The 9932-nt window shown below is 42.1% G+C and overlaps 1 pseudogene; it reads left to right on the forward strand.

Moving 5' to 3' along the window:
* Nucleotides 1-5931: 5931 nt before the first annotated feature.
* On the forward strand, nt 5932-6048 carry LOC117082911 (annotated as a pseudogene).
* The last annotated feature ends 3884 nt before the right edge of the window (nt 6049-9932 follow it).

Genomic DNA, 9932 nt, shown 5'->3' on the forward strand with positions numbered 1-9932 from the left:
GGACCACACACTGCATGATTCCCATTATATAAGACGGCCAGAGGAGGCAAATCTACAGAGCTAGAAAGTAGATTCTAGTGATTCTCAGGAGCTGGAGGGATGAGGAGACTGGGGGTGACAGCCAAGGGTATGGGGTTTCTTTTGAGGGTAATAAAAATGTTCTAAATGTGGTTATGTTCTAAACGTGATTGTGGTGATGGATACAGTATATTGTGAATCTACTAAATATACAAAGTTATTAAATTGTACACTTCAACTAGGTGAATTGTATGATGTGCTAATTACACCTCAATATAGCTGTTAAAAAAGTCATCATCAGCTAGAACAATAGGCTCAAATCAACCCGATGAAATGTATCATAGCTCCAGGGAAGAGCCAGGGGTGTCAGTGAAACTCCATTTCACAAGAACAGGAAGGGAGAGACAAGGCTGAGCAGACCCCAGAGAACTGCAGAAGGATTTTGGCATGTCATAAGCTCAGGGCGAGCTGCTGAAAGAGTTAAAGTCGCTGAATTGAAGATTTTCTCTTGCAGTTTAACTTCCAGGGGCTGTCAGGAGCTTTACAGAGTCAACAAAGCTCCAAACTCACTATTAGGAAAAATAAACATGAAAATTGACATCTTAACACAGTGACTGCCAAGGGTTCAGTGTCAGAAGAGTCTAACTGGCCTCAGGTTTTCTGACTCAGGACTTCTGTTCTCAGGCCTGGCTGTGCCTTTTTTTTTTTTTTTTTTTTGAGACAGAGCCTCACTCTGTCACCCAGGCTGGAGTGCAATATCACGATCGTGGTTCACTGCAACCTCTACCTCCCAGGTTCAAGGGATTCTCATGCCTCAGATTCCCAAGTAGCTGGGATTACAGGCGTGTACCACCATGCCTGGCTAATATTTGTATTTTTAGAAGAAACGGGGTTTCACCATGTTGGCCAGGCTGGTCTCAAACTCCTGACCTCAGGTGATCCACCTACCTTGGCCTCCTGAAGTGCTGGGATTACAGGTGTGAGCCACCTTGCCCTGCCCCCTAGCTGTGACTTCAGTTCCTGGGGTGTGCCCATCAGGCACAGCAGAGATCAGAATGAGAAATTTCTTTAGGTTGGGGCTTTTGGGGTTAGAGGCGTGGGGTGGGGTAGATATGTCTTTGTGCCAAATGGCCAGGGTTCCCGAGGACACACCAGCAAAAAAGAAAATGAGGCCGCAGGGGCCAGGAATTAAGCTTCAAGAGAAGCAAATCAAAATTGTAGCAGATACGGTATCGCTAAACACCTCTCAATCATGCTTCCTTATCTCTGGCTTTCAACACCTCCTAAAATGTCAGTTTTACTTTTTGTCATTTGCACTCCATCCCTTAACAAAAATAACTTGAGGAGGACTGAATGGAAAATGTGACTTATAATTACTGCTCCGACTAGGTTTAGATATTATGTTTGAGCTACCTGACAGAAAGACAATGAGATTATTTAAATAGTTCTTTTTCAGAAAGAAGAAAACATACCAAATTCTCAAGATATAAAACATCTACTGACACAGCAGCTAAACAAAATTTTGCCATGATTTTTTGTTTTAAAGGATAAAATCTAGAAATGGAAAAGCATTTTTGATAAAGCATGTTTACGATTCATATGTATTGCTCGGAAGTTTCTGGTGCTTTATTTCTACCAGAGATCTACATATACTAGAAATCAATGTAAACAGCTTAATTTTGCTATAATTCAGCCAACTCCACCCCCTGCTTCCAGCAATTATTTATGTCCCTGGTAGACTGTAGCACTGAGGTGACTGAAGGAAGAGATATTAGAGGATAAGAATATTAGAAGGAAGAGATATTAAAGGATTAAGAAACTTAGTTGACAAGTTGAGTTTGAGGGACCAGCCTAGGCAACACGGGGAAACTCTGTCTCTACAAAAATTTAAATTAAAAAAAATATAGCAGGGCATGGTGGCACACGCACCTGTGGTCCCAGCTACTTGGAAAGCTAAAGTGGGAGGATCACTTGAGCTCAGGAGTTTGAGACTACACTACAGTGAGCTATGATCACACCACTGCACTTCAGCATGGGTGAGAGGGAGACCCTATCCCCCCCAAAAAAAGGAAAAACGAAAGAAAGAGAGAGGAAGGAAGGAAGGAAGGAAGGAAGGAAGGAAGAAAGAAAGGAAAGGGAAAGGAACTTAGTTGGTAGGCAACACACATGAAATAATTTGAAATGCGAAATGGTAGAAACTGAACTACTGCCATGGGTAGCAGTTAGTCACCTTAGCTTAGTTGTGGAGGATTCCAGGAGAGATCAGTGAGAACCAGTTGTAAATAAAGACTCAGAACAAAGGTCTGGAGAGCCCATCTCAAGAATTTGGAGAAGTCTCCTTCATAAAGAGGGCATGAGCCTCCCACCCATCCAAGAAAGGCTGGTCCCGTGCCAACAAGGCCAGAGAGCAGAAACAGCCAAGCCACAGGCCTCATTACAGGACAGCCATCCCCCACAACAGATGCAGCCCCACCCAAACAAGAGAGTTTGGGGACAAAGGAGGGCTAAATCCCCTGGCCATCCCTGATCCCCCACCCCCATTTCAGCATCACTAGGGCCTCAAAGGGGCCAGGTGGCATTAGGGGCAATTCTGCCATCAGCCCCTGGGAACTGGCATTTTTAATCTGCTCAATTAGGAATGTAAAAACGTCTCACTTCCATTCGCCAGGCTGGCAGGGAGAGCGTGCAGACAGCCAAATGCGCTTAGTGTTGCTGAGCAAAAGTGGAGGAAATTCAACAGAAATGCAACCTCCGGCCAGGCCCGGCAGCTCATGCCTGTAATCCCAGCACTTTGGGAGGCCGAGGCAGGCAGATCACTTGAGGTCAGGAGTTCAAGATCAGCCTGGCCAACATGGTGAAACCCCGTCTCTACTAAAAATACAAAAAATTAGCTGGGCATGGAGGCAGGTGCCTGTAATCCCAGCTACTTGAGAGGCTGAGGCAGAAGAATCACTTGAACCTGGGAGGCGGAGGTTGCAATGAGCTGAGATCACACCACTGCACTCCAGCCTGGGTGACAGAGTGAGACTCCATCTCAAAAAGAAGAGAAAAGCAACCTCCTTCAGAAAGAGAGCCACTGGCTGACAAAACAGCCAGAGGCGCCCAGCTCTCCTTTCCGGCCCTCCATGTTTGACCATGACTGCAGGACTGTGACGGTCAAGGGTGTCTCTCTTTTCCTCACCTCTAAATCAGGATAGTAATAGACAGTGATTGCTTTTGCAAAGATTAAGGCAATGCATGTAATGTGCTCAGGCCCAATACCTGTATAGAGCAGGAACAAGTTTAGCTGCTAGGATGTGGCTATTTCCAGCATTTTCATTTTTCCCTCTGGCATTTTTAGTCCCTCCACTCCTGGAGGCCACATTCAGACTAGGTCTCTCCTAAGATGCAAGGAGAGAAGGTTCAAATACACTACCGTGAAATTGCTCTGCACATCAGTGTCTCAGCAACAAGTCAAGCTGTTGCCTGAAAATGTCTAGAAGTTGATGGAGCTTTCTCCTGAAACCCAAGGGTGTGGCTTCCAGGACTGCAAGGTGCAGCGGCATCATTTACAGGGCTTGCTCCCCCTCTTTTGCTCTGTGCCTCACCAGGAAGAAGTGGGGTTGTGGGGGAAGCTGTTTTTATACCCTGGAGGCTCAACCTGTCCTCCCCTACTTCCACCCCAGTCTTCTCTTTCTTTTGCAGCTCTTAGCACATCAGTCAACCATCCCGTTACCAAGGGTCTGTGCCAGGCAGAATAACGGCCCCCAAACATGGCCACACCCAAATCTCTGGAACATGTGACTATGCTAGGTGACAAGGCACAGGGAGATTAAGGTTGCAGATGGAATTCAGGTCGCTAATTAGCTGGCTTTAAAATAGATTATCCTGGGTGATCCTGGGGGCACTAAGAAATCATGGCATTCTTAAAAGACGAAAAGGGAGGAAGAAGAAGATGTAAGTGGGGGAGAGATAGTCCAGGGATGCAATATTACTGGGCTTTGAAGATGGAGGAAGAGGCCACAAGCCAAGGAATGTGAGAGGCCTCTAGAAACTGAAAGACAAGGAAACAGATCTCCGTGGGTCTCCCCTAGAGTCTCCAGATAGAAAGGCAGCTCTGCTGACACTCAACTATAGTCCGCTGAGACCCAAGTCAGACTTTTAAAATTAATAATTTTTTATTTTCCATTATTTGTTTATCTATGTATTTATTTTTGTAGAGACAGAGTCTCACTTTGTTGTTCAGGCTGGTCTCAAACTCCTGGCTTTAAGGGATCCTTCTGCCTTGTCCTCCCAAAGTGCTGCAATTACAGACCAGAGCCACTGCATCCCAGCCTTCATGTCAGACTTTTAACCTACAAAAGTGTAACATAAGGCCCCGGGTGCAAGGCTTATGACTGTAATCCCAGCACTTTGCAAGGCTGAGGCGAGTGGATCACTTGAGTTCAGGAGTTTGAGGCCAGCCTGGCCAACATGGCAAAACCCCACCTCTGCCAAACACAAAAACTAGCTGAGTGTGGTGGTGTGCACCTGTAATCCCACCTGCTCTAGAGACTGAGGCACAAGAATCACTTGAACACGGAAAGTGGAAGTGGCAGTGAGCCAAGATCGTACCACTAGACTATAGCCTGGGCGACAGAGTGAGACTGTCTCAAAAAAACAAACAAAAAACCTGTAACATAATACATTTGTGTTGTTTTATTTGTGGTAATTTGCTACAGAAGCTGCAGAAAACTAATACAGGTCTTTCATCACATGGTGACATCCATTCTGTCCCTCAAGATGTATTTCTTACAGAGGTGGCACGTGCCATCCCCTTGATTTTTCTTTTTCCTTGCATAACAGGCTGGTCAAATCCTGCTAAGCCCCTATGCCTGTGGACAGGGGTAAAATTTGTCATCCTCCACAGGACCCATCACTGAGAGTCTGTGCTAGAGAGTAGAGAATGGCCAAAGAGAGCCAGGCATGGTGGAACCTGGAATCCCAGCTACCCGGGAGGCTGAGGTGGGAGGGTCACTTGAGGCCAAAAGTTTGAGAACAACCTGGGCAACACAGCAAGACTCCACCTCTAAAATAAATTTAAAAATTAAAAAGTTTAAGAAATGAAGAATGGCCAGGAAGGAGAGATTGAACAGACAGGTGCGGGTGTGTTTCTGGGTTGCCAAGCATACCCACATTCCTCATGATAAACCTTCAGTGCTCCCCAGTCTCTTCAACACCACAAACCCCATGGGCCCCAAGGTTTAAGAGACTATACATGTGTCCATTTAAAGCTAATTTTCCTAACTTTGTTAATCAGAGATACACATGACTTCCAACCAAAGCCTGTGATTAGCATGATGTTGCCAGAGCTATCACAATGAGTTCACAGAATTCCAGGTCAAAACAAGGCCAGGAAGCTTTAGAAATCCTGCCCAGTCCTATTCGCAGTAAACAGTTCATTTCTCTAAGTGTTTAATGTTGAAAATTATTGGTTTAGCCCCATTACCATTTCCATGGCTTCCTGAAGTTCCCAGACTCAGAACTATTGAAAGATATTTTATTTGTGTGATCCATTCACATCCAGAACTTTACTCTTTAGTACCTAACTCTTTTCACCCAAGTGTTACTTCTGAGTGCCCTTCAATGCTGTGGCTGGTGGGATGGGTTTTTTTTTTTTTTTTTTTTTTTTAACTGTATTGGGAGATTCACTTCAAGGTCAGCTTAGATTCTGAACTGGAGTATATAGCAATGTCAGTATCTATTGTGAGCCTTGGGGATCCCATAATCTGATAAAGAAGCTTTCTTCAGTCTGTCCCTGAAAGAAAAAGGCTAAAAATAAATCCCCCAGAGTCTCCTTTTATGGACCATATGCTTCCACTCCATAAAGGGTTAAAGCACATGCTTCTTGCCAATGGAAGTGTAAACTCTTAGAACCACAGTGGGGAATAGTTCAGCATTAAATCTACTGAAGATATCCACATCCTTAGACAGATGCAAAAAATAAATTCTCTTTTGCAACCCAGAGCTCATTGTGCAGTATGAGCTTTGATACATATAAGAAGGAACATTATGAAAAGAAGAAGAAAAAGATATGCATGTCCTATGGCCCAGAACTTCCACTCCTAGGTTTATCCTCAAAGAAATGTCTGCACACGCATGCACTAAGAAACGTATAAGACTGTTCACAGCAGCTTTATTCCTAATTGTCCAAACTGGAAACATCTATGGGAAAATGATAGATAAATAATGTTGCATTCATACAACACAACACTATACAGCGATTAATGAATTTTGCCACATGCAACAACATGGAGGCACCTCCCATTTGTAGTGTTTTAAAAAAAAAAAAGAAAGCAGATACAAAGAAATGCTCTATGATTCTATTTCCATAAAGTTCAAAAGGTAGATAAAATCCTCATGTTTAAGGATTCAGACTTAGGAGACAACATTCTGAAGAAAAGCAAGGAAACAGTGACCATAGAAGCTTGACAGTCATTACTCTTGGAGATGACAAAGGGGATGGTGATTGAGGGGGATATAAGAGGGATTTCTGGGCACTGGCAGTATTCTAGCTCTTGAGCTTGGTGGTGCTTGTCTTGTGATAAATCCTTGAGTTGTGTATTTCATACATTTTTCTGTGTGCTGTATTTCAAAATTTTTTTTACAGCTTAAAATTTTTCTTCTGAACTATTTCTCTAAAAGCAAATTCCTTGTTTTTAAATTTTCTATTTTTTGATTTCCATTATAAAATATAAGCATGAGCATAATAGAACATTTGAAAAAAATTAGAAAAGTGGAGGAGAAAATTACCTCTAATTCTTTTTCCCAAAGGCAAAATGCTATGAACATTTTGGTATATTTCTTTCCATCTTTTTTCTGTCACTAGTTTTTGATGTTCTTTTTTTCATTTTAGGTGGCCATTTTAATTCAAATCTACATTTTAATATTTTTCACTTAACATTACCTCTTCAACATTTTCAAAGTTATTATAAGCCCTCTGCATGATTATTTTCATGACCATGTATGTCATTTAATAATGCATCACTTAAACAGGATTTAGGTTGTGTCCTCATTTTGTTTATAAATAGTGTCATAGTAGAGCTTTTTGCATACAGTGTTTTCCACATTTCAAATTATTTCCTTAGAACTGACCCCTAGAAATGGAGTTTCTGGGGCCAAAAATAGTACCTTTATAAGGTTCTTAGTAAAAAGCACATCCTTTCTCCCAGGTCAGAATTCAAGGAGCTTAATGAGTTTGAACAGGCTTACAATGGGTCCATTTAGAACAGTCCCTTGCAGAACTGAGCAAACTGGTCTACAGCAGCGAGCACACCCCTTCCCTAACTGCTATTCCAGCCCAGTGATACCACTCAGATTGAGTTGATGCCCCTTCATCTGCCTTCCCACTGAGATGTATAGCTTAGGTGTACTTAGGTCACCCAGTCAAACTCCCTAAAGGGGCAGAGCTTTAAGTTCATCAGTAAGTCCCTAATGCCAGCACAGCAATTCCAACAAGATTTTAGAGTCTTCATTATAAAATGAGAATATTCATGCCTATTTTGAAGGAATGTATGTGAGTATAAATGAGATTGTGCATGAAAAGTGTTCTGGATAGTGTCTACCACGTAACAAAGACTCTACAGACCTGTGGCTCTTCCTTTTCTCTTTGAGCTCATCTTTCTTCCCCAGTGGTGACAGGATCAAGGCAGAGAGAAAAAAAGGAGGAAAATATTCAGGAAATAAAATAATGCCATATAAATTATGACTTTTGAATAAATTTTATGAGGAGGCAACATTTGTGGAATGTAGGCACTGACCCCAAATCTTACATTTACTTGGATTGCTACCACTCCTGAAACCATTAATATTTGAGTCCTTCTTAGACGCTAAGGAATTGTCACCAGAAGGCAGAATCATTTGCTTCTCCACAGTTTGGTTTGGAGTAGTGTTTCTCCAAAAGTGGTTATTGGACCATGTTAGAATCACCTGGTATATTAAGAAAAGCTAGAGGCTGTAACAAACAGTCCCCAAATTTCAGTAGCTGACAGCATAAACATGTAGTTATCGCTCATTACATAGTTTTATGACTGTTGCAGATTGTAAATGGTGATCTTCCCTACACACTCATTCAGGGGCACAATTTTCCTTCCATCTAATGTCTCTGCCATCACTCAGGGCATTCAGAGTCCTCTCTGGGATCCTCTGTACAAAGGTGGTAGATGACAAGAGGAGAAAAAGCCAACTTAGAGGATTTCAAGAGTGGTTTTAGGGACTAATGTTAGAAGTGATGTACATCACTTTTGCCTACATTCCATTGGCCAGGACTCAACTACACAGTCCAACACAGCTGCAAGAAAGGCTGGAAGCTGTAGATTAGCTCTATACAAGAGAAGAAGGAAAAAATTTAGTGATCTCATTGCATATCAAGGGTGCTTATAAAAAATTATGCTTTTTCCAAAATTATATATACATATAAATATACATATATGTGTATGCATATACACACATATACATGTATGTGTGTGCATATACATATAGATGCATACACACACATATATAATGTATATATGTATATCTTATATATATATATATAATGTTTTTTCCTGATGCCACTAGACCCACCAAATCATAATCTCTAGGGCCTAAAAACGTGAAGTTAAAGCTGATGACTTTTATAGGTACTGAAGTTGGAGCACTGGCCCAAAGATGGCTCTGATGGTTCCAGCACTAACAGTAACACCTCCTCTTTTCTAAAGTCTGTCATTGTCATTGGTCTTACCTTAAATACCGGGCTGAGTCCCGAGATTATTTTTTGCAAATCTTTCAGAAGTTGCAACAACTGTAGCATGAGGATTCTCAGGAAGGTTTGTCCCAAATGCTAAGATTGCAACATCCCAGTAAGGATGTGAGTGAGCATGGTGTTTACCAGGTCTTTTTCTTGCCAGTTTTATTCTTACTCAAACAAAGGGAATACTGTGGGGCTTCACTGAGTGACACAAATAGAAGCTAGCCCACACAACTAAGATCTGTTTGCTTTAGGGACACTGTTGAGGTCACTTTTCATTTTATGGGTACATCATTTTATGGGGGCACATGGAAGAAGTTTCTGTCTGATGTCAGTACTGCAAACAGTTGTTCTTCTGTGAGAAACCAGTTTACTTTTATCTTAGACCCCGTGAATCTGACATTTATTGTGGTTTTTCTTTGCATTGGGAACAATGAGGAGGTTTGGAGCCAAACTTTAGAGCATCTCTAGCAAATGTACAGAAATGAATTCCAGTTACATCTTATTTTTTCTACTTTCACTTCAAATATTCTCATTTACTTATTTTCTGATCCTGTTAAAGGATACATATTTGCACATACTACTTAATGTCTATTTTGAATGAGCACTGTATAAATAGATTTTTAACTGTTGAATATGATATTACAGGTGTGGTGGCTCATGCCTGTAATCCCAGCACTTTGAGAGAGGCTGAGGCAGGTGAATTGCCTGAGCTCAGGAGTTCAAAATCAGCCTGGGAAACATGGTCAAACCCTGTCTCTACCAAAAATTAGCTGGGCTCGGTGACTAGTGCCTGTGGTCCCAGCTCCTCGGAAGGCTGAGATGGGAGGATGGCTGGAGCCTGGGAATTCGAGCCTGTAGTGAGCTGTCATTATGCCACTGCACTCCAGCCTGAGTGACAGAGTGATACCCTGTCTCAAAAAAAGAAAAAAAGATATTGTGACAGAAAAATGAACAGAACAGGTCCTTGGTCTTTTGACCATATTTTAGCCGAAGGAAAATTCTTCCCATAAATGGGACACATGAAGCCTTAATCACTGGGTTTGACCCAGTACTAACTGAGCTTCCTTAGAGATCTCAGAATAGATTCATTAATTAAAACCGCATGTACCTTTCCAAGATTATTCTGTCCCAGTCATTTCTTTCCTGAGATGGAATCACCCCATTT

This window comes from Trachypithecus francoisi, unplaced genomic scaffold, assembly GCF_009764315.1.
Source record: "Trachypithecus francoisi isolate TF-2019V2 unplaced genomic scaffold, Tfra_2.0 Lachesis_group9, whole genome shotgun sequence".
NCBI classification, from domain to species: Eukaryota; Metazoa; Chordata; class Mammalia; order Primates; family Cercopithecidae; genus Trachypithecus; species Trachypithecus francoisi.